The following is a 26,099-nucleotide window of genomic DNA, read 5'->3' as shown; positions in this document are numbered from 1 at the left end:
AAGCTGGATGTCTTTTCTCTAAGTCTTTGGATGGGTTACTAAAACTCTGTGAGCCTCAGTTTCCTCATCTGTAAAAGGATGTTGATTACACAATACCTACTTCCAGAATATTATTACAAAAATGAAATAGAGAAGAGGAGTGAGGCAATAAACTCCAAGAGTGTAGAAGGCAACTCCCAGTCTGTTTCATTTTACCATTGTTATTTGCTGAACATATTACAGTGATTAGTGATTGTTTTGTCACTACACGTTGAATGAAAATGCTTAAGCACAGTTCTTGGCACATATTAAGAATTCAATAAATGTTCACCATTAAGCTAGATGGGAGTATTACATAGTCATGGTAACATAAGAGCTAAGTAATTGTAGCAGTGGTTGTTGCCGATAATAGTAATAACAATAGTGTCATTGGTCATGTTTAACTATGGACACATAAAATGAATAGACAAATAGCAAGATATAAGGCTAAAAGGATAAGTTAACTATGTTCCTGGTGGGAGTGGAGGAGCTTTAGTACCCCGGTGAGTAGTTAATCCTTCATTCACAAGGAAAGGCTGCTTTTGAAAACTTCTAAGTAAGGAGGCACACTATGGCAACTGTGGGTAAGATGGACTACAGGATGGAAATTTCTTTAAAATCTCTGGACTTGAGTTACAGAGGTCCAGGTAGGATTGGTGCTGAGCTAGACTAGAGGGAAGAGAGAGATGGAGAGGAGTGAAGAAGTAAGTGAGGGAATTCAGAGGTAGAATTGATAGCAGTGAGTTGTATAGATGCAGTATGGGAGAAGGAAGTACCAAATGACTTGAAACCTCAGGGACTAGAGTAGATACTCATATTGGGATGATTATTTTGGTTCAGCATATATTTGTGTTTGTACCACTGGTGGAATACCAAGTAAGAAATGGGCCTTAGGCAATTGAAACTTTATCTGTGGAGCAGCAAAAGGAAGTTGGTAACAAAGTTGAAGAGTTGCTTTTTAAGGACAAGAGAACTAAAGTTCAGGTAGTAGATGAGGTTGCTATGAGAAAGGGGGTACAGGGGAGAGGATCACAGTGAAGAAGTCAGAGAAGAGCTAATCTGTGAATAAGGAACAGCTTGTGACGTAGAAGGAGGAGTGAGAGAGGTAGAAGAATGAAGGAAGTCCATGACACCCCATTATGAGATAAGGTCTAGCCATTTTGGAAAATTGAGAACTGAAAGTTGTGTTCTGCACTGTAGAAGATGGCAAAGAGCGGTGATCTATTTTTAGAAACAAATGTCATCTCAACTGTGTTACTATTTGGTGGCCACCCTTTGAAGCTCTCTTGTTAATCCACAGCTTTTCCCAGCTCCACAGCTGACATCTCAGTGTAAATGTCCATTTCAATGCATTGAATTACAAGTAAAAGAATATCACAATGAGAATGAATTAAATCATAAACCAATGAATTGCTTACTAAACAATTCATGGTTCATGAATACTGAGTTCATGGTTCAGTAATGTTATCAGTGACTTTATCTTTCTGCCCTTTCATCCTCAGTGTGTCCACTATGCTTCTCCTAGCCTCAAAATGTGTATTGTCTGTGCCTCCAAGAATCACATCCTCAAGCAGGAAAGAAAATTAAAGCACAAGAATTTTTTTTAATGCCATTCATGCATCTTAATCAAAGGAAAAAAAAACTTTCCTAAAAGCCCTAGCAGGGGATCCCTGGGTGGCGCAGCGGTTTGGCGCCTGCCTTTGGCCCAGGGCGCGATCCTGGAGACCCGGGATGGAATCCCACGTCGGGCTCCCGGTGCATGGAGCCTGCTTCTCCCTCTGCCTATGTCTCTGCCTCTCTCTCTCTCTGTGACTATCATAAATAAATAAAAATTAAAAAAAAAAAAAAAGCCCTAGCAGATTTTCCTTTACATTTTATTGTCCAGATCTAAGTCATATGCCAACCCCAAACCAGCCTTTGGCAAGGGGAAAATAGATGGTCATGCCTGGCTGAGAGTTCAACCAATCACAATGGATTCTGCCCTGGGCACGCTGCTGTCCAAACAGGATCAGGCCTGAATTAGTGAGGAAAAAGTGATATGAAAGTTGGACAGACACCAAACAGTGTCTATATAAGAGGATGTAAAGTTAGAATTCTGTGTGTTGAGAAAAAAAAGACATAGGTCTACCATGTATTGGAACCTGGCCAAATGCTCCATTCCAGCAGAAGATACTATAAACATAAAGATATACAAGGGTCTTTTGAAGACGACCTGGATATATCTGAGAGGAAGAGCATTGCTTTATCTTTTATTAACATTATTCATTCTGCCTAATTAATAAGAATAATTTCCATATTTGCCTAAAACTGTATATTACCCTCTTTCCAGCACTTAGAATCATATAACCTTAGCTTTGCCCCAGATAACTCCATGATGGGCATGCAGAAACCCAAATGAACACTGTGACCTTACCAGTTCCACCTCCTGCACAAAGAACAGGACTTCCAAATCTATGGCATTGTTCACTCTATTTGGCTCTTTGCTCAGAATCAGAAAAGCATCACCTTTGTTCTATATGTCACCTTTGTTCTCCCCTCCCCTCCCATCTTTCATCCTCCAGTTTTTGCTTTGTCTAATACTAACAATATCAATTATTGGTATTGGCTCATGTTTTTAAAATAGTAATAGGCAATACATCTAAATTGTCTCCCTATGGTTCCATCAAGCTTAAGAGATGCCAACCCACAGGTCACTGAGGTTGGTCTCTGGCCATAGACCTAATGTTTAAGTTTAGATCCCAGTAGATCCAGATCCTGGCTTTGTCATAATGAAGCAGTGCTAGCAAGTATGGGGCTATGTAGGCTGCCCTGTCCTAAGTTACAAATGAAAAGGGAGTTAGAAATTAAAATGGAAAAAGAGAAACACATCTCCACAGATTTCAGCCCAGGTTATAGCTGAAGTCATTTATATAATGAATAACTGTTTTACAGTAATAAGAGTTAAAGCATGTTAAAACATAAGTAGCTGGGGAAAGCAGAATTTCACCCTTATTAGCCATTAATGCATTAGCATGAGTTAGTTTGTCAAATTATCAAGTTGGTCATTTAGTTAGTGTAGAGAAAGAGAAGCTAAGAAAGAACAAAAAGCTAATTCCATCATTTTACAGTTATGCCTGAGCATGTCCTTAGATTAGATTACACAGTGTTGGCAAAACCCCACTGAATTCTACCTTCCTGTGCTCTAGCCTAAAGATGTCCAAAGGTCATCCACCCCGAGGTCCGGATGAAAGGCCTCTTTACGATCACCTGTCCCCTCACTCAATACAGAAAATCTCTCTTCTGAAATTCCAGGAGACATTATTTACATCTTTCTCATGACATTTATAACCATCTACTTTGCATGATGATTATTTGTTTATATTGTTTCTTTATATACATTATTTGCATATACAAACTATTATTTGTTTATATGTATTATGTGCTCGAAAGAATAACCACCACGAACAGAATCTGCATGTGATCCTTTTTCATCTTCATAATGTCTTGAACAGTCCCTTCATATGTGTGTGCTCAAAATACATTTATTGATTGACTAAATAAATTATATTTAGAGCTCTACTCACATGTCAATTTTAATTTCCTTGGCTTTATTCCTTTTATGATTTCTTTAGCAGTCCACTTTGAAGTCATAGTCTAAAGGAGATTTAGATTGTGGGCAGAGCAAACAAAAAGATTATAAATTTTCTTTCCCATTCATTTCAAATTGTGATGTGTGAACACACATACACATTATGCAGTAAAAAAAAAAAAACCTTGAAAATGATCTTGGCTTCCTCTTCTTCATTTCTGAACACCTGTATTAATATCTATTCATGAAACAGAGGCAGCAGGTAGAAGTTCATGTAGTGCTTCCCCCACCACACTGACTCACGGTGCAGATGCTGGGTGTTCCAAAGTCCCCATCTGTATTGCCTTTCAGGAAAAGCATACGTGGCTCTCCCTGTTATAAGACAGATGGTCTTTTTCCTTTCTTTCTATATTATAGTCTATGATTTCGGAACTGTAGAAGCTGATAAAATTCAGGAGGGGACTCTTCCGTTGAATGATAAGAATATTTCCTATGTTAACTCAGAGACAAACCCCTCAAATCCTTTATGGGATTAAGATTTTAATTTCATTATTACACAGGGGTTCTAAAGAATTTTATTCACTCTGGGTAGCATTCATTTTGCAATTCTGGTTCATCTGGAATTTGTTTTTAATGCGGTCTATGTCTCTCAGCCCTGTACTCCAAGGCAAACTGCAATGTTGTTTTGATGCTCCTCCAGGCCCTAATCCCTTCTGTGTAATGGGGCATTTGTTTCTCTTCAGTGAACAGTAAACCTGTAATTCCCTTTAATCCTGAGTGAGGTTGAGAGAGCAAGGATTTCAGTTATTCACTCTCCCACCTACTTCCATAGGCGTTTCATTTTCACAGAAGACCCTTTAGAATTTTTACAAATCCCAGAGTATCATCTAGTGTAGTCCCTAAAAAGATGCTACAAATGGAGTTCAAAGTCTAGGTCAATTGCATCATCTAGGAACTTCTGAACACAGATTGGATTTGGCTTGGAATCTCTGATTGTCTGCTCCCTGCTTCCACTAGAGCCATTCCCAAAGCATTTAGTATTTGAAGTGATTAAATAAGTCTGAATACAATGAAATATATATAGATATGCATATAATGAATATATATGGAGGGAAAGCTTTTCTGGTAAAATGCCTTCCCCTCCTCTAAGCTGACGTAGAGGTCCTGATGTAATGAAATATGGAAATCTACCAACAGGTGAGATGGATTTTTTTTTAGAATATCACAATAGTAGGGAAAAAAAGAAGGAAAAGAAAGAAAACAAGTACTTAATGGCCCTTTGCCCTTGGCAAACCTTATAAGCAAAATGTCACTCTGCTTTGAAATAGCATTTCTAGACCAAACACATTTTTGAAGTCTATTCCAAGAAAGTTTTAACTCAGTGCTAAGGAATTTTAATCCTAGAATAATACAAGTTTTCCATTCCTTGGCGGTCAAGAGACTTAGATATTTGAGAACCATGTGGTTTCCTTATCTAGTCAATCAAATAAAGACTTTTGTGTGACTTTTGATTTGGTCCCTGCACAAATTTGCCCTTCTGATGGTAATACTTGAGGAGCTAAATAATGTGTGAAATTTCCTCCCTAGTGATTTTATATTATAGATCTCAAATAATTCTTCCCTTGGGTTCTTTAATGCAGCAAGTGCTCCATTCTACTCAGAAGGTGATTCTTTGAAAGTAAAATTTTAGTCCAAAGTAATTCATTAGCAATGCCAGTGAAGGATTAAGAGGAAAATTTATTTTATCAATAATAAATTGCTCTCTTTTGCTTTTATAGATACGAATTAAATACTTATTGGTTGTAACTACTGAAATGTAATTTTAGCAAAGCACAATTCACAGATTGAGACAAGGAGTTATTAGAACTGGAGAAGATGACAGAGTTTGGTTTCAGACTGATCTTTCTAATTTCCTGCTCTAACCACTGATTGATTTCTCTTGGCACAGAACTAGACATGCAAGAGATTTCTACTTGGGTGTTAATTAGGATCTTTACCTTGAGTGTGCTTCTGACAGTGTTTGCATATAACCCTTTCCTAATAGAAAATATCTGGAAAATTTTAAGCACATAAAGGGGGGAAAGTGGGAAAGAGAGGATTTATGGACAAATGTCCAAGTGTAGGAGAAGGTATTATGGATAATTGGGAGGCAGGTGTTCTTGAATAGATCAAAAACAGTAGTTAGGGTATAAAAGAAAAGAGAGGTCATTTCTAGTCCAAAATGAGAATCTGAACTTGTGATTTAATCACCCAGCTCTTACAAATGCTAACTGAAGTGCCAAAATAATAGAAGAGGGAAGAGGTGCAAATGACCCTGGCAACAATAAAAGAATGCCTCCCATACTCAGAGTCATTGAGAAATTTATTCAACATGTGGTGCAAGAAAGATGAAAGTGAGAGAAGGACCAATAGGCTGGCAATTTCATGCTTACAAGGGAATGACATGGGCATAGTGAAGGGAGTCTTACCCAAACTGTCCTAACAACTTTTGGTTGGAACAAAATGAGCTGGAGAGAAGAATGAACAAAAGAATAATATGAATTGGCACATATTGATCATAAAAGAGAAGACTGAGAAATGTGCTGGATGCTGAATCCCAACACGAAATGTAACAGTAACCACATCAACAGCTATTTGCGGGGCACAGGTGTTAGTGTTTTATAGATATTAACTTAGTCATCACAGCACATTTGCCATGTGAGTTTCTTAATTACCCACCTTTTAAGATTAGGAGACTGAGTCATAGAGATGTTAAATTATGATAGGTGAACAGGAGATGATATGATTGTCTTCCTGGACAAATAGTCAACCAAAAATTGTTAGAACTTAAGACAACTCTCAATATTAATGGATTGCCTATAATTAGCACCCTGTTAAAAAAATCACAGGAAAAAAGTTTCTTAACAATAAAAATTGAAATATAAAAGATGTAAGAATAAACTTAATAGGTAGGATGTATAATGAAATTATACAATTTTAGTGAAGCACATAAAGAAACTGATGAATGACTAGAGAAATAATACATTCCTGAATACAATCATCTAACATTGCAACAATATGTTTCTTATATCTAGTTAATCTACAAAATAAATTATTATTAATCAATATTTAATTAGGATTTTGAGGGGGAAGACAGTATATAATTAGAGTATTTATTTTGATTTTGTTTTTAACTACAGAAATAATGCATCAATATATAATCCCATGGTTAAAAAAATCATTTTTTATAGAAGTTGGCATTACTCTTGGTCATCACTGTCACCCTCTTCTTGCCAAAGATAACCGTTAATGTATTGTGAATCCTTCCAGACCATTTTCTATGCTCATGAAGGTGATAGATGATAGATGATAGATAGACAGAGAGAGATAACAGATTTATGCTATGGATTTCCTCTCTTTTTCATAAATAATTTCTGCTGTACTTATTTATGATCACTTGATATTTTTACTTAATGTCTTTGAGAGGCTTCTACTTTGGTGTGTAAACCTCTCTTTCAATCTTTTTAATGTTTGTAGTATATTCTATGGTAGGGATATAATGAGCTGTTTGGGGGATTTTTTTAGTTTTGATCACTTCCCTATTGATAGGAGGTGATGATCAGAAAGTGGGTAATATTGAAGATAAGATTTTAGAGGTGCTATCATTATTGGTAATGATAAAATCTGGACTGTAGCCATGGAAATAGGTAGGTAAGTTAGAATGGAACACTAGGTGAGGGAAAATAAGACATTGAGAATCCAAAGCATAGATGGATTATCCCTGTGGGTATTGAAATCTTCAAGAATGTGGAGAGGTAGAGTGACAGAAAGACAGTATTTGAGGTGCCAAAATCTTCACTGAATGAGGAAGAGTGGCTTGAGAATATTTGATGATTGTATTCAGGAAGTCGTATAGGTAGGTGGTAGCATATGAATATATGGGCTTCCAAATTTCTGGGGTTTGTTCTAAGAAGGAGGTCTGAAAAAATGATTAAAAGTCTGCTGAAAGAGTTGGAGGTATTTATCCCTAGCAGGAATAGAGGCTAGAGTATGGAAATATTATCCATATTTTATGCCATTTGGTGCTATTTGATTTCTTAACCATGTATTTCTGTTACTTGGATGAAAGTAAAATTAATTAAAATAAATTAAACATAAAAATAATAGCACTGGAGAAAAGATCCATTTGTCAACAAACAGTGTTATGATAATGTTAGAATGAAAATACTCATGGATTATTCAGCGAATAGTGTTAGAATAAATGGCAAACCACTGAAGGAAACAAATTTAGATGTTTATTTCAGATCAACTTCCATAGATTATTTCACATTGACCAAAGATTTAAACAATAAACTAGAGGCAAATTTAGCTACATATTGACATGGTTTTGGAGTAAAAAAGGTCTTCTTCCACTTACTATAGGAAGGAACTCAAAAGAATAAAAATTGAAAAACAAATAATAAACTGAGGAAATCTCTTTGCAATATAGGACAGATAAATGCTATTCATAGTTTAAAAATTGTTATAAATTAACAAGAAAAATGAGAACAGCTCCATTAAAAATGAGTAAAGCATATGAAAAGGCAATTCATATAGACAGAAACAGTGATAACTAATAAGCTTATATTACAGGATTCAATTTCATTAGGATTCAAAGATATATCAATAAAAACCACTATATGATTTTCATCTATAAAATTTTCAGGTGTTTTCAAATAATATTTTTCTGTGCTGGTAAGTAGAAAATGGACATCTTGATATATTTCTGATCATAGTAATAGGCAGTCTAAGAAAGGACTGGGCTATTTAGAGCCCATAACTACTATTTTTCAAGTACTTTTGCTCATTGGAAGAATGAATTAATTAAAGCATTTGTAAGGAATGTCTGAGGATAGAAATATTAATTTGAGTGTTATAAAAATTGATCTGTAACAAATCCATTGTATGAATGGGTATATAACATTCTGGATATATTTTGTGTAATCAATGTTATCAGAAGAGGATTTTCTTACCCTTTGGAATTCCTTTAAGAGAAAGTGTACTTTTAAAATTTTTATTTTATTTTGTTTTATTATATTCAAATACTAATATAACTTGCCATGAACTATGCTTACTAAATTCATCTGATGAGATATTCTCTCATTTTTAATTCTGAAGGGAACAACAAGCATAGAAACATGAGACAGAGATAAAGAAGAATTGGAAAGTGACCAGAGTCTGAGAGAGCTCTGCTAGTGTCAACCAAATTCATGGAATGATTAGCATGAGAATATTTTTGTGCAAATAGGCAAAGAACTGAGCTTCACATGAGGTGACACAAGAACACAGTATGTGGAAATGGGATCTGGAGGTGGAAGGATTGAAGACATGAGCTCCTGGTAATTCCCAGAAATTGTGGAAAGGAGTTTTGGATTTTAGAGTTTCTGGATGTCTATCCAGCTTTCCAAATTCATCATAACTCAGATTGAGTTTTAGAATCCTAACATTTTTATTATTTCCATTTTTCTTTTGGGGTCCACTTTTATTTTGTATTAAGATAATACCTTTTATGTTAAAAAGTACAAGCCAAAAAGGGGAAAAAAGCCCCCCAGACAGCAATAAATCCTGCAGAACATTTTATATACTACTTCTATTACTAGATATATTTTTCATTTTTCAATGTAAAATTTTAATTCAGCATCTTATGTTTACTTCCATTTCCTAGGATTTCTTACTATTTCACTGTATTTAATACTTGGCCTTTTGGTTCACTGGTAGTAGTGGTGGTTTGTTTTATTTTAACAAATTGAAGCCTGGGGGCTGCCTCTTAATACTTGCATTTGGGAGCCAAAGGTGGCCCCATAGCATAGGGAGGAGTAGAGACTTTCTTTGCCTTTGACAAGCTGTATGTAGTTACCACCCCCACACCAATTGATTACTTCATGAGGATGTAAGCTCTGAGGTTAGATACCACTCACTTGGGAATAATTAACATTATAGACGATCAATTATCCATAACCTTCATTCATTGAGAGGATTTGAGAAACACCATTTGGTTTCCCACAGGCTAATTCAGGCCCTTGATTCTTAAAATCCTTCATGGTTAGTTTGGAAATTAATCAGACTTCGAGGTCAGTTTCCATTTATCTTTGCTGATGCGATAGATTATTTGATTACTTGAAGATGATCAAACCTTAAAACACTTATGTATACAAGGGGAATAGAAGATGATTATAATGGCAATGAAGTTATAGTTTCTGCAGAAATAAAAAAAGGCACAGTCATACATTTTTGATAAGAAAATAAAATATTTTTTTCTTAATTGAGAAAAAGAATGGCTATCAGAGAAAAATACTTAAAAGGAGCCAAGCCTGAATCAGCAGAGTAGTTTCTCAAGAAGACACTTGTTTACTTTATGTTTATAAAATAGAGTGTGCTCATCCCTTTTCTTCCAAGGCCATAGTCAATGCCTCTAAGATAAGGACCTTAAGCTTCTGCACAGAATCACGAGCACCCAGGGACCTTTGTGTGTCTCTTTCCTTTTTGAGGCCAGAGTACCTGTGAGCTCATAGAAGATGACAAGAAGTACTTGCCAAGAGAGCCTCGGGAGGTAGACCCTCACTCTTCATCTCACCTTTACCTGTTTGTAGGTGTGAAACCATAGTGGCAAGACAGTGTTTTATAAAATTTCACCTCAGGCTGTATTGATTATCTGAATAAAATACATTGGCTTGATTATCTTTAAGTTATGGGTTTCAAGAGGCACATGAATTGACATGTATACTTGCATCTTACAGAGTGTAGATCTAGAAGCTGATGAACAGAGTATTGGAAATGGGACACAAATTGAACCAAACCTTGACTTCATTTTCTCTTTATACTGGCTTTTTTTTTTTTTTTTTTTTTTACTAGAATGATCCCTGATCCCTGTGTCCAAATAGGTCAAGAAAATTCTTCCTTCTGCTCCTTCAGACATAATCAAGCATGCCTGAATCTTAGGCATGAAGTCATTAACACTGTTATTCATGCATTTAGTTTTTTATTTGGTACTTCATGGCCTATTTATTGAGCACTTACTATGTGTGAGGCACTATAGAAGGTAACAGGAGACAAAGCTAAGATCAAAGAGGATAAGGTACTCACCCTGACAGAGCTTACAGTTTGTGTAAGTGACAGACAGATAATTAAAAAGTGTGCAAATAAACAGGCAAAAATAATTAAGCTGTTAGTAAGAGAAAGGAAGGAAATAAAGAGTGTTCTAAGGTAAATAGCCTTGTGGGTAGGTGACAGGTCAGAAAAAGCCTCTTTGAAGAGATTACAGTAGAGCTGAAATCTGAAGGAAAAAAAAATAGCCACACTTTTCTAACAAATCTTAGCAGCAGAACCCTTTTTTACAAATGAAATCATTAGTGGAATCTTTCTCAAAAGCAAGTAAACTAGACTTGCTCTGATAGAAGCTGTTGGGACCGCAGCTCTGCTCACTCAGCCTCTCTTCTAACCATCCTCCATCCCCAAAGGGACCTCAGACATTCTCAAACCTCCTCCTGGTACCAGGATCAGCCTTGCCTCAAAAAATGGCCCAAGGTTTTTTCTGTGGAACACAGTTTGAAAACCCGCACAGAGTGGAGCCAATAGGCAATTGCTTCGTATTGTGTCACCCTATTAATCACACATAAAAATACACATCTTTTACTCATGGTTGAGCCTGTATTCAGTTTTGGCACATATTTCAACATATTTTTTCCAAGTTCTTTTTTCTGTTTATCTAAGTAATCTCTACACCCCATGTGGGGCTCAAACTCAGGACCCTGAGATTAAGAATCAAATGTTCCTCTGACTGAGCCAGCCAGGTACCCCAGCTCTGACACGTATTTCAAATTCTCCTCTTTATGTCCCAAATTTCAGATACACAAATTTCAGTAAACTGTATGTCTGTTCTGTTCTTTGTCTAAAGCTTTGGTGATCTTTACTCTCAGTAGCAGGCTGTGCACACTTGAATTAACATTAGACCATTAATGATAATCATGAATGTCTCTTAGGTGTATTTAATGATAGTTAGCTTTGATTAAATACTGAGAGGCTAAGCATTCCACTTGGACATCTTATCTCAAGATGGCTTCCATTATCTCTGCCCTTGTCCATTCATTTCTATTCTGTACTGCATGGGATAAACATAGGCATTTTCTCCTTTTGAGTAGTCAACATATTTTTTTTCTTATTTTAATTCTGTTGAAATAATTCAAAGAATAAGCTACTTCAAAAAAGCAAAATACTTAATTAAGGTTGCTTGTAGTTGTTGTTGTTAGTTATGTAGGGGTACCCAAGCATAATTGAGAAAATAATTTAATCAAATCGCTCCCACTATGGTGAGGGGAGCAGCATTTGCTTCTGTGAAATATCTAGCTGTTTATTATGCTATCATTTAAATAATGACCTGCAGGACAAACTTCCAGATTTTTCTTATGGAATCCAGTCAAACTACATTTCATTTGTACTAAAAATTTTTGAAATTCATGAATGATTCAAGTCCATCAACTGCAAGATAACTAAGGATGCACAAATTTTCTCTTCAAGATCACTGGAATTTAAATAAGACAGAATACTTTGGTAAACCTATTATAGAAAGATCATAAAAGCATCATCTTTCAAATGTCATAAAGAGCTAATGTTCCCCTGGCGAAATCCAAATAAATGTAAGCTATTTCCAGTTTTGATCTGTGCTTTAATTTTACCAGAATTCCATTTTAACAGCCTGTGCCTAGCATTTTAAGGTCTAAGTTTCGAGTCACTATATCAAACATGCAGCATAAAAGAGAATGCAATGAATTGAATACTATTCCACTTGATAAATACTCAAGGTCAGGTAGACTGGGGAAGGAAAATGAGGTTGGTAGAGAGCAATGGAAAAAAACATCCTACAGATTTTCAAGAAGCAGGAGATGCTAGGAATATAGATTTATCCCAGCTCATCTCTTGATTTATGTCATGCCTATCTCTAGTCAATTATATTCAGCAATTACAGAGAAGTAAGAGTGTCCAAGTTGCCATCCCGACTTATGGTTTGAAAGTTCTGTAACCTTGAGCAAATTTTCTTAATTCCTTTAAGCTTCAATTTTTATCAACCGTAAAATGGGAATTAGACAATATACTTCATACATTTCTGTGAGAATCAAATCACATAATTCTACAAAAAGCATTTAACACCACAAATGGCTGGACTGGCAATATTCTCTTCCCTTTCAGATGGACTGCTGTATCTCGTAGCCCGAGTCCACTCTTCTCTAGACACGTGTTCATAGGGGTAGAACCTCACAGGAAGCAAGTTGACCACTTTCTCTTGACCTGGGTGTGGATTGATGTGGAAGACAAACTGACAGTTTTTCTCTTCTTCCTTTTTATATTCTCCTATTTCCTTCTAAAAAAGGTATTTCATAGGCTGAAATGGCCTTGGCCATTCTGGCAGTTATTACAGGATGGTTTTGAGCAGCTGGGAGGAATCTCCAAGCTTGGCTCACGCTTTACAGTGTAGAGTGAAAATTTCATGAAACACTTTCTCATAATATTCAGTAATTCTATATTACATATAATCAATGACCTGAATAGGTCCTAAGCCTAATTAATGTCATTCAAAACTTTTTTTGAATAAAAGAATACAATGTAAAAAAAATTTTTTTAAAAGGACCAATTCTCCTTTAGGTCTTTTTACAACTTTCTGAAAAAGAGCCCATCCAATAAAGTTTTTCACTGCCTGGGCTATATTGTTGTCTCCTCTTAATAAATGATCCATAAAAAGAATTTAGATTAATTTTGATTGATCAAATGGAAGGTGATTGAGTGATGTCCAAAACTACTATCCTTTCCGTTGTATTATTATCCTGCCTTGTAAAACCCAGCAGTTCTGTGAATACTCTCCCAGGGGCTTCTGCTCTTCTTATCATTTCTGGCTATGACCTGGACTCCTGCAGGACATGGGAACTCACTCACACCTGACGTCTTGCAGCTTTCCCCTTTCTCTTTTTTATGCCAATGGAGACATGGAAACCCACCTTTTTCTTCTTTCCACTAACAAATTATTCACCCAAGGTGAAGGGGATTAACAGGTATAAATTTCCAGTTATTAAATAAATAAGTCACAGGAATGAAAAGTACAGCATAGGGAATATAGTCAATAATATTGTAATAACATTGTATGGTGACAGATGGTGACTACACTTATGGTGAGTACAGCATAATGTATAAGATTGTCGGGTCACTATATTGTACTATATTGTACACCTAAAACTAAAATAATATTGTATATCAACTATACTTCCATAATAAAAAAAAGTTATTTTGTGTATAGCAGGTTTTACTAAAGATTTGGGCTGCAAATGTGGTTTGAGCTACAGAAATGTAACACACTAAAATTCCTGAATATAAGTCTTCTCTTTTTAAAATTATTTCTTGGCCCTTTAGAAAGAAATGGCCCCTAGACTTGGCTATATTAGATCTCTCTCCTCCCTCCGCTCCCCCTCCTCTTTCTCTTCTCAGATCTCCTAAACCTAAAAAAAATAAGACTGCTCATGTCACACATTATTCAGACAGATACCACTTTCTTAAGTCCTGTCAAGAACATAGTCTTTTGCCCTTTGTGTATTGAAGCCTCACTATTATGCTCTGCTAAACAACAGACTGTCTATACTGGGTAGGGAGAGGGCAATATAAAGATTTATTTCTCTTCTGATATGAAATATGTCACCCTCCCCTTTCAAAGTGGAAGCAGCTCTAGTCATACTGAGTTTTTAATATTGCTTTTCCCCTTTTTAAAACAGTATTGAGTTGCTAATATTTTAATTTAATCTGAAACCTCAAAGAGTTAATTCATTTATAGATTTTATAATTGAGTGTCTATAGTATGGGATAGTTGAAAAAAAAAAAACATGTGTCTATTCCCTAATAAGTATCATCTTAGCTCAGTGTTCTTTTTTTAGTAGACATGCTAGAGCCAAATTCTAGATCCCCTACACACTGGATGTCTGACCTTGGATAAATTATCCTCCAGGAATTTTAGTTTCCTTATTAGTGATGAGGATGGCGATAGCCCACAGGGTGGTTTGAGGATTAAATGAAGTAACACAGCCAGGTGGTATAGATGCTCAGCTATGAACAGATGAGGTACACACCTGTCTTCAGAGTTATGATCTAAATTATGCTGGTAGGGTAGCCTGGCTGCTAGCTCTTGATCTCTTTCAGTTTCCAAAACATCAATAGCTATACTAACAGCCTACATGTTAGCAAAAGAGCCTTAAGAGTCTTCTGGAAAATGACTCTCAGTCACTCAGCAAAGCTCACAAATCCCTTGTCCTAAAAAGAGATGCAATCATTAGTGGAACATTTAGTTCACCTCAGAGCAGGGTCCTTTTCAGAGATTTATGCTATCCCCAACCTTCAGAATATTTCTTATTAATTAGACTGCCTGAGAACCCCTCACATTGGCTCAATTCTTCAAAGGAATGAAACAAACAAAAACAAGGTTTCCCTGCCCTTCTTATCACACTCACCTCACTGGAGGGTGGAATGATCTTGTCTGAGGCACTATTCCTTTTTTGACCATTTTTCCCTGATTGCCAATCACCAGTGAGAAACCCATCACCCTCCTCATCAACCCCCAACTCAAATGTAGGTGGTATGTGTAATACTAAAGCTCCCTAAGGAACACTGGCAGGCTGGTCTTCAATACCCAGTGAGCATGTGTGGAGTGAGGACAGATATCCTATTAGGTCGAAGCTCAGAATCTAGCAAAACAGAATTACATAACCTTTCATTAATTTACTAGGAAAATGTATCAGCAGAGCTCATTAATTTCTAAAATTAAATTCACCAGGGAACAAACTTAAGTCACAGTTTTTCCATGAATTTCTAAATGCCCCTATTACTTATTTCAGCAGAGAAATTGGATCAGGTGGCAAGTAAGCATCTTTGTAGAAACAGCAGGTTTGGCTATGGTTTTCTATTAAATTTAACTGGAAATCCCCAAGATAGAAAACTCCTAGAGCATAAGAAATGTCCCCCTTTATATTCCCTCTGTAGGAGGTTAACAAACACTTGACATATAACCTGCATACATGACTTTCCTTTTTTCATTTAAACAGTTCACATTTCTAAAGAAAAATATATCAGTCACACACTAGATGTAGAGAATCAGAAATATCTGACTTAGGTATGTCTTTTTCATCATTCAGAATGTAAAGGGCTTGGATTTGAAAATGAAAACTAAAGTCAAAGTTCTTGACCAGAAAGGGGTAAATGGTCAATGTGCTAAATTTCATCTCCAAGCATGAGAGGAAAATATACTTTCATTGCTTTGTGGGGACTTCAGTTAAATAAGTGAAATCATTGGGACTCTGAGGGTTTAAATGGGAAATTTGCAGAGTTCCCAAACTTGAGTGCCTTTTATTATAATATATTAGTAATTATCAATATCACTTGTTGAGCATTTACTATGCAATAAGTGCATAATGAAAGCTATCTTTAATCCACACAATTGCCTTGCAAGATAGATCTGGCATTTGAACTATGAAATACTGTACCAGAGTTATAAAGCTCAATTTTTGAATCAAGTCTCTCTTGATTTCAAAATCCAAGATGTCTTTTAACTGGGGAACTCAGATCCTTAAAGCATATTCAGCACACTGACCTATCACATGTCTGTGGCTGAGAACTCTGACTTCAGTTTTCCTTTTGAAAAATGTTGAAGATAGGCATATGTTAGATTTTTTGCTTCTCTCTATTTAGTGCAATAGGTATTTTTTTCTTTAAAATTCTGAATTGTTTAAATGAATAACAGAGAGTCATACAAATGAATCTTATGTCAAGAGTTTGTTAAACTCGTGCAAGAAGATCCAACCAGATCTTTCTAGACAAATTTTAAGCATTATCCTATTTTGCTATTATCCCTATATGTAAACAGAGAAACCACATGAACATTCTCATGTTCTCCTTCTCCTTCATCCTCTTAATTGTATTTAATTCATGACATTTTTGTGAGAATTAAATAGCTCAAGGATTCCTTTGTTGGAATGGCTTTTTTTTTTTTTTTTGGAAGATGGCAAGTTGTGTCCCTGAACTTTGGCATTAGGTTCAGGAATGAGCTCCCCTGTGTAACAAGTTAGAGTGTATTTACTCAGTGGGGAAGCAGTGGGAGTGAGGACAGACCAAACGGTCAGGGGACCAGAAAAAAGGCATGTTGACTGGATCCTCTTGCCCTCAATCCCCAGATAAGTTCATTCATCAGCTTCTCTTGGATCTAGCTCCAGAATATATTCTGAGTCAGATCTAACTCTACTTATTCCATCAAAGTCAAAAGCAACATAAACAGTAGAAATAAAAAATAATAAAAGGTGACATGTCCCCAATAAGGCCCCAGAGGAAGAACAACAAAAGTTCCCTTCTAAAGGAATGACTACTAGAATTATAATGGGAACACCAGAGTGACCATTTATACAGTTGTACCCTGAATGATGACAAGCACTCATTCTCTGGGCTCCTGGCTGAACAGCCTCTGAGAAGGCATCCTTTCCCCTTTTATGCATATTTCTATACACTGTATTTCTACTTATTGGGAGACAGCCTGATGGTGCCTGTCTATGTCCTTTGTAACATGAAGGAACCCACTGAGTGTGTGAATACTGTTCAGCTTTTCCAAGGCCCTGTTGCTATATAAATTATATTCAACGTCCCCAACAAAAAGTTGACAAAACATGAGCATATGTTATGACCCTCACTTATGACCATCATGCCTTGAAAAGCATGCAAGTGCACTCTTTAACTAAACGGAAACCCTCAAGGACACACACAAAGTGCAAAGGAAGAGGTAAAATTACTTTGCAGGTGATTGTTTGCTTTATCATTTTTGTTTTTGTGTGGTCACCTTTTGGTCCTTGCAGTCACCTTCAGATAGACCTGTGACCATCTTCTCTCTCTGGTCTCCCTTTGTTCTCCCTTAGCAGTGCTCTTGATCTTTCAAACTACTCTCCTGTTCTCAGGGCCCTAAATATTTGTGAACCGGCTCTTCTGAGTTTCCTAAAGGCCCTGGAAGGGCTCTGTTGTGCTACTCAGGTCCCAAGAGTTGCTAGAAACCTACCAAAGAGAGATTTTTCTCCCATTGACACTTACTACTTATATGACACTATATTATGCTAACAGGTCTCTTTTACCTCCTTTTACCAATGACAGACAGGGCTGGGGTTAGAAAAGAAGAAGGTGGAGAAAAAAATCCCATCCTGCCACACATATGTGAGAAGGCACTGCCATAATTACATTTTTGCTAGGTCACAGTTAATAAACACTGACAAATTGCCTATGAGCATTTTATTTCTCTTATGTTGAGATATGAATATTGGATCTGAGTTTCTCCATTTTTAATGTTGGGAGGATTCTATATCCATCACAGGAGGCATAGAAGATGGAAACTGTGAATTAGAGGCATAGTGCCTATAATAGCTTACTCTGTAGGTTTAATAATGTATTTTTTCCCCATACAGTATTTGTTTCCTGCACCTATACTAGACACCCAAAGAGTGACTATCTTGACTTGCAAAATCTGTAATGAAAGTGAATGGCAGCTAAAAACTGGCAAGGTAGCCTAGACTCCAGAATTACCAGTAAAGTAAAAGGGCTTCACCAATATTTGTCATTACACATTGAGCCATCACTTCTGAGAAAGAATAAAATATCCAACACATTGTCATAATCACCAGAAGCAATTAACATTCTGTGAGGCTGTTTCTCTAACGCCTAAGTTCTCCTCGTTCACAAAGACCTCATTTGCTCTCTTCTAAAAAATCCTGCATTCTTTTTCAGGCCAGCTAATACAACTTGTATCTTTGTGCAGTGCCCTACAAAATCAGAGAGCAATAACCTACAGCCCCTGGGCTGGAAATAGAGCTCTTTAAACTGTAGATAATAAGTCTTAGTGGTTAGAGAGATGAGGAGAGATAGGACTGAACTTTAGCTGTGATTCTCCTGGTGTATTTTTGCAAAAGCTCTCCGGGGCCACCATGTAAGGGTTTTATAGCAGCTGGAATTCACTGACATAGAAAGTTAGACCCTCAGAGCTTTCTATATTACCTTGTCCTTATGAAGCCATGCAAGGTACATGACAGTTAAACTACCCCTTTTTGAGAAGTTCAGAGTACCCCAGTGAAAGACCCTTACTTGTGAGTTATAGCCACTTTCTTATGCAAGTCCTTATAGGTCATTATGTTTAATGGTGTGTGACTCTGCCAAAGAAATGGATTGTACTCAATTGGGTCCTTCACCCCAAAACAAAATGTGTATACTGCAATTAGTCTGAATTCTGGAATATTATGATGTATCTACCCAATTGAATCTCCCTTGGATGATCTGAGGATGGTGGCTGGCCAACCACATCATATCCTCTCTCTTAAGGAGTCTGAATGCAGAATGATAAAGAATGTAACACAGAAAACAGATTTTTTAGACAAAGTAATATACATTGCTTTAATTTAAAAAATCCAACAACCTGGATCTCCTAAGCTAAGGACTTATTGGAAGGATAGAGAGCATCCCAGGATTGGTTGTAGGCAAGAGAACTGGGCTTGGAAAACAGGCAGGCAGGACCCAAGGATCTCTGAAAGACTGGACAGCAGGAGATGCAGAAGAGTCATACAACAGGAATGGAGAGTCTATGAGGCATTTGCTATAGCAACTATGAAATGGCCTCTAGTTATCACTTATATTTTTGAGTGGTTTGCTCTAAGATTCAAGGTCCCTAGGCTCAGGAACCGACTCTACGCCAAATGCTCACACTCTGGCTGCCTGAGTAGGGAGTTAGAAGGGGGCCCCAGTAGCCTTTGCAGTAGGAATTGACCACTACCTCCTTCAATGATCACTTGGAATGGAAGTGATGGAAGATTACTTCAAAACGGAGATTGAGGTTTCATTTGGAAGAGAGGATTAGAATACCAGTTATGTCAAATGTGGACTGCAGTCACTACTTTCTGCTGCCCAATATGTACATTCACACCCTTCTTCCCAAACCTATATAGAGATTAAAACACAAACAAATAAACAAAAAACACTACTGCCTATATAATACCCACTATCCTTCATATTTCAATAAATTTCTAATTTTTTCCTTTAAGGGATCCCACTACATTCTCATGATTTACTGATTTTAGCTCAGACTTGAGGATCTCTGTCCATTTATTCACCCTTGAGAACCATCACAACCAACTCCATTATAATATTTACCTACATTTACTGTATCTTAATAGGGTAAATGAAAAGTAAAGACAAGAGGAATTAGTTAAAATATGTAAATATATTCATTAAACATTGAGAAAGGAAGTATGGGTGGCAAATATTATCCTCATTTCTGAAACTATTATGAGGTGTGCATATGACTTCCATCCTCCCCCACCATATTCACTTTGCATTTGACCAGAAACCCAGATGCCTCAAGGTTCTTTGAATTTTAAAATCCCAATTTAATTTCTGATGTATCTTGGCCTCAAATGGCCAACAAGTATTCTCAACTTCTAATTCAAAAGTTTTAATGCTGTTTCCTGGTTGAAGAATTCCTCATTTAGATACAAAAACATCTAAACCAGTGAAGCCTAGTTTTGCATGCAGAGTAAAACTCAAAATGAGCTAGGCACTGTTGTTTTGAAAAATGGTATGTATTTGCAAAAGAGCAGAGCTTGTTCGAAAAGCACGGGTCTTCTACCATGATTTCTTTATGAAGGCCCACCATAGGCTCTACACATTATCACAATCTGGCACAAACACTTTAAATAACATTGAATCTAGCAGGTCAAAAATGTTGAATATCATAGTCTAGACCAGCTCGGAATGTTATCTTGAAACTACTCATGGAGAAACTTATGTGTTATCAGAAAATGGCTTGAGTATCAAACACAAATGTAGTTTATATTGCTTCTAAAATCCAAATAAGTTGACCTAATTTCTTGGTATGGAGCACAAGTTAGTCTTTTGAAGAGATATTCCAAAATATCCCAAGCTCTTAGAACACCACAAACTTCACTAAAAAAAAAAAAAAAAAAAAAAAAAAAAAAAAAAAAAAAAAAAAATTGATCTTCTACCTTATTGCCAAAGCACCTAGGAAACTAAAACTGTCTGCTTTCCAAGTCCTATTAGCATGGTGTCAACAAAATACTAGACTGGGAAGGCCAAGATTTCTATTGATTATATTGCAGAACTTAATTAGGAGATTGAAATATCCCTGAGTTAAACATCTGTCAAATAAAAACAAACTTCTGTTGTTGCCTGCTTACTGGGACAAAAAAAATTTAAAAAGTATTATGATCAAAAGTTTATATCAAGTGTTCAACAAAGATGACACATTTGTGATGCCAGATCCATTGGAAGTATACCAGGGTAAGCTGTGCATTGTCATACTGCAAGATCCCTCTATTTCACACTATTCAAACTAGACAATTAAATGGAAATATGATTCTACATCACTGCATCTTTTTAATGTTTGATGATGGCCCTAATCTCTGTGATATCCTCAGGAATGTTGAAATGCTTTTTGGTTTACTATTTCAATAGAGATAGATAGCTCCAATGAACTTCCATTGGCCCTGTTGACAAAAGTCTTTAATCTTGGGTCAAAGAGCCAATAAACTCACCTATCAATAATAAAAATACAAATGAGCCAATTAAAAGAAACCTATATAAACATTTTCTCCATTGACTGTTATGCAAATGGTCAATAAGCACATGGGAAGATATTCAGCATCAGTAGTCATGAAGGAAATGCAAAACAAAACAAAAGGAAAAAACAATACACAATTAATGTTGTTCTACTTCATACCTACTAACATATCTTTATAATCAGAAAGATAGATAGTCACAAACATTGATAAGGCTGTGGAGAAATCAGAACCCTCATAGTAGTAGGTACAGCTACTTTAGAAAGAAGTTTGACAGTTCCTTGAAAGTTAAACATACCATTTGACACAGTAATGTCACACATAGGAAAATATTTGAGTAATAAAACTAAATGTCAACACAAAACTTGTACACAAATGTTTATAGCAGTATTATTCATACTAGCCAAGAAGAAGAAACAACCTAGTGGTCATCAACTGATGATGGATAAGCAAATGTGGTGTATACACACAATGAAGTATTATTTGACTGTAAAGAGGGGTGAATTACTAATAGATGCTACAGCATGAATGAACTTTGAAAATAATATCCCCTTAGCTTAAAGAAGCCAGACACAAAAGACCACATGTATGATTCAATTTATATGAAATGTCAATAGGCAGAAAGCAGATTAGTGGTTTCCTAGGGCTAGGGGTAATAGGAGGATTTGGGTATGAAAGATAAAAGGTATGGGCTCTTTTGGAGAGTGAGGAAGTGTTCTAAAATTGTGGTGATGGACACACAACTCTGTGAATATGAAAAACCATTGAATTATACAGTGTAAGTGAGTGAATTATATTTCCATAAAGCTGTTCTTAGTAAGAATAAGCCAATGAGTCATCTTTTTGCTCCAGTTATGGGGGATAACTATATACTAGGTTGAAGAGTAATCACTGATAGGATTTGAAATCCCACTGTTTTTCCCAAAGATTTTAGTTAAATTTTATCATGGCCCTATAAGCTCCACTTAGACAGGCGGCAAACAGTATGTTATGTTCTGGATCCCTGGAAATTAATATTTATTGACAATGCCCAAAGTTCCATATAATTTAAGATTTATCCCATTCTCTAGTATATATATATATATTCCTTATATATATACACTAGATATATATATCTAGTATATATATATATATATATATAGCTTATTAATAAACATCGATCTTGTGGAAATCTAGAAGGAAAGTGTGATGTTGAGCAGATCAGAGTACCTTGCATGGTTATCACAAAGTCCTTGCTCAGGGGTACCGTCTCCCCTTCAGTTTAAAGATTTAATGTGTAAATTAATTCAGGTCAAGTTTTGTGTAAGAAGCTGTGAATCTCCGTTAGGGTGCTTCATTCAAGGATATTTTGTTTTTCCTTTTGTTTTACATATCAGGGAGAGCCTTAGAGGGCTAGCCATCTATGTCCCAGGGATCCCATGGTCAAGTAACCATCACCAAAACTCTTTTTGCCATCTCAGCTCTGCTGCCAATTATGGAAAACTTGAAGGTTTACTACAAAATCCCTTTCTCCTTGAAATCTTGCCACTGCCTTCTCACTCCCCTGCCATAGTTGGAAATCCCATTTCATTCAGCCAACAGAGAAGAGCACTTCTTAGACTCAAGTTTTTGGAAAAAGGAGAATTGTTTGGGAATATAGTTAGATGTTCACAATGGATTCCCTCCAGCATTCCTGGTTTCCAATGCTCTGCTTTTAATCAGGTCTTGTGAGAGATAATTCACACACAGTACTAGTCACTCTCTCTCTCTCTCTCTCTCTCTCTCTCTCTCTATCTTCAAAGATATTTATTTATTTGAGAGAGATAGTGGGGAAGGGTGACAGAGGGAGAGGGAGAGCGAGTCTTAAGCCGACTCCACATTGAGCGCAGAGCCCGACATAGGGCTCAATCTCACAACTCTGAGAGCACCACCGGAGCTGAAACCAAGAGCCAGCAGCTTTAACTGACTGTGCCTCCCAGGTGCCCCAACAGTCACCCATTATAAATGTATAGTTTTATGATTTCTTAGAGCTGCCATAACAAAGTACCACAGACTACGTGAGCTAAAATAACAAAAATTTATTATCTCCCAGTTTGGAGTCTAGAAGTCCAAAGCCAGGATGTTAGTGTGCTCTCTCCAAAGTCTCTAGAGCTAGTTCCTACCTTGCCTCTCCCAGCTTCTGGTAGCCCCAGATGTCCTTGGCATGTGATAGCATAAAGTCAATATCTGCTTCTATCTTCACATGGTAGTCCTCCCTGTGTGTCTGGGTCCAGTTTTCCTTTTATTATAAGGGCACCAGCTATTGGATTAGGGCCCATTTACTCTAGTATGACGTCATTTGAACTTGACTAATGACATCTACAATCACCCTATTTCTGAATAAGGTCATAATCAAAGAATGAAATTGCTGGGTCATAGACTAAACGTGTGATTAACTTTATAGGAAAGCTCCAGATGTATGTGTATAGATACATACATATATATATGTACACATATGCTATATATACACATTATATATATATAATCAACGCAATATTAAATAAAAAATAATAAAAGGTGACATATATATATATATTCAACGCAGAGCGTCACCATGTCAGAGAAGAAGCAGCCGGTAGATTTGGGTCTCCTGGAGGAAGACGACGAGTTCGAGGAGTTCCCTGGCGAAGACTGGGCTGGTTTAGATGAAGATGAAGATGCACATGTCTGGGAGGATAATTGGGATGATGACAATGAAGAGGATGACTTCTCTAATCAGTTACGAGCTGAACTAGAGAAACATGGTTATATGATGGAGACCTCATAGCATCCAGAAGTGTTGAAGCAATCTAAACTTGAACTGTTTATTAAATTCTAGGACAGAGAACCCAGAATGGAACACTTAAAAAATGTTTATTTCATTACCTGTTTGGATTTATTTTTGTTTTTGAAACAAAAAAAAATAAATGTTTTGATCTAAAATATATATATATATTATAATATATACTATATATTATATAGTCTAGAATGGACTTGATTAAACATTTATATTTCAAAGGCATTTTTCTTGGATATAGAATTATCAGTTGATAATCTTTCCATACTCAAAGAATGATACTCTATAATCTCCTGGCTAACATAGTTTCTGATGAGAAATCTGCTATAAATATTTTCTTTGTTTCTTTCTATCTGATGACATTTTTCTGGTTGCTTTAAATATTTTCTCTTTATCATTGTTTTCAACAATTTGATAATAATATGCCTTGATGTGGTTTTCTTGAGTTTCTTTTGTTCGGTGTTTATAAAACTCGTTAATGTTGGGGTTGATATTGTCAGCAATATCAAATATTGTCAGCAAATTATATACATTTTATCTGTTATCTGCTATTTGTTTTATCTGTTATATGTTATCTGTTATTTTTTTCAAGGGTTTTACTGTCTCAACTTCTCTGTCTCTCCCTCTCATCTAAGTACACACTTGTTAGACTGACTGAGAGTGTCTCGCAGTTCATGGAGTCTGTTCATTTTTCTACTCTGCTGCTTTATTTTGGTTATTACTGTGTCCTTAAGTTCACTGATCATTTCTTTACAGTATCTAATAGGCAATTATTTTTAGTGTATTTTTCATTTATTGTAGTTTTAATTTCTAGACATTTCATTTGGGTCTTCTGAAAATCTTGTTTTTCTTAACATATTTATGTTTTCCTTATATCTTCGAGCATATTTATAATATTTATAAAAGGTATTAAAACCCTATCTGCTAATTACAACACTATCCTGTTTCTTTGTATTGCCTTTTTCCTCCCAATTATAGTTTACATTCTCCTGCATTCTTTCCTTCATGATAATTTCTTTATGTTAGACATTGTGAAATTTGTGGGGTTTTTTTGTGGTGAGTTTTGTTGTATTCCTTTAAACTGTGTTGTTTCTGGCATACAGCAGTTACCTGCAAATCATTTTATTTTTTCAAGAATTTCTTGTATGTTTGCTACAATGGTCCAGATTAGTCTTTATTCTAGGTATAAGTTAGCTCAAGTATTAAGATGGGAGCTTTCTGAGAACTCCACCCCATGTAGTAGAAGGTCTTTCCAGTCTGGCTGTAGGGGGAAAAAACCTGTGTGAACTTGGGGAATTAGTCAACCTACCCCTTTTGGGGGCTTCTTTCTCCAGCCTTATGGAATTTCATCCCATGTGTCCTCAGACAAACTTTAACTCAAAGATTCAAAAATATCCCTTAAAGATCTTTATAGCTTTTCCTGTGTACTAGCATCCCTTTCTCCAATAGTTCCTGAATTCTAAACTGTCCTAACTCAGAAAGACCACTGGGCTCTGCTTGAGTTCCTTTTCCTACATTGCATCATGGAAACTTGACTGTAAGTGACAATAATTAGCATTCCATCCTTCCATTTATTTACTTAATAAATATTCATTGAATGCTCACTCTGTGCCAGGCACTGCTTGATGCACTAAATATTTCCAGTGAACAAAGCAGAAAATTTCCCAGTATTTGTAGCTTTTACATTTTAATGTTTTATAAGAAAAAGGAATTTATTGGAAAGACATCTCTAAGAAGTACAGAAAAAAAAAAAGAGAGATATATAGGAAATGCAGAGTCAGGAAAATAAACAAGAGCCAAAGTCATGCACAAAAACAATATGTACTGCATATGCTACTACTGCTGAGATGAATAAGCCCTCTAACCACTTTCAAATTCCTCCATCATTTGCTCAAGATTTGAAATTTTAGAAGATATTATCACATTGGCAAAATTTAAATCAGTGCTTACTCCCCAGGTCCTCGAAGTCAGGGAAAGAGAAGAGTAGGACCCCCTAATTTCCACAATAGAAATGAGGCATGATCTCCACCAAGAAGGCACATAATCAAGAATTTCTTAGAAGAGAGATTTAAGATAATTAGGA

General features: G+C 36.2%; 2 long non-coding RNA genes and 1 pseudogene across 2 annotated transcripts in view; 2 read left to right on the top strand and 1 right to left on the bottom strand.

Moving 5' to 3' along the window:
* LOC106557737 overlaps positions 1–1,665 on the top strand; it is a 140,582-nt gene extending 138,917 nt beyond the window's left edge. The window contains exon 7 of the long non-coding RNA XR_005378345.1: positions 1,521–1,665. This is a non-coding gene — a long non-coding RNA (uncharacterized LOC106557737). The remainder of the gene's footprint in view (positions 1–1,520) is intronic.
* Positions 1–26,099, bottom strand: part of LOC111092361 — an 80,333-nt gene that overhangs the window by 30,831 nt on the left and 23,403 nt on the right. The gene's annotated exons all lie outside the window — the stretch shown is intronic.
* LOC607599 lies at positions 23,787–24,162 on the top strand (annotated as a pseudogene).

The sequence above is a fragment of the Canis lupus genome, chromosome 25 (assembly GCF_011100685.1).
Source record: "Canis lupus familiaris isolate Mischka breed German Shepherd chromosome 25, alternate assembly UU_Cfam_GSD_1.0, whole genome shotgun sequence".
NCBI lineage: Eukaryota > Metazoa > Chordata > Mammalia > Carnivora > Canidae > Canis > Canis lupus.
The sequence above is the reverse complement of the archived record's forward strand: the minus strand, read 5'-3'. Positions and strand labels throughout refer to the sequence as shown.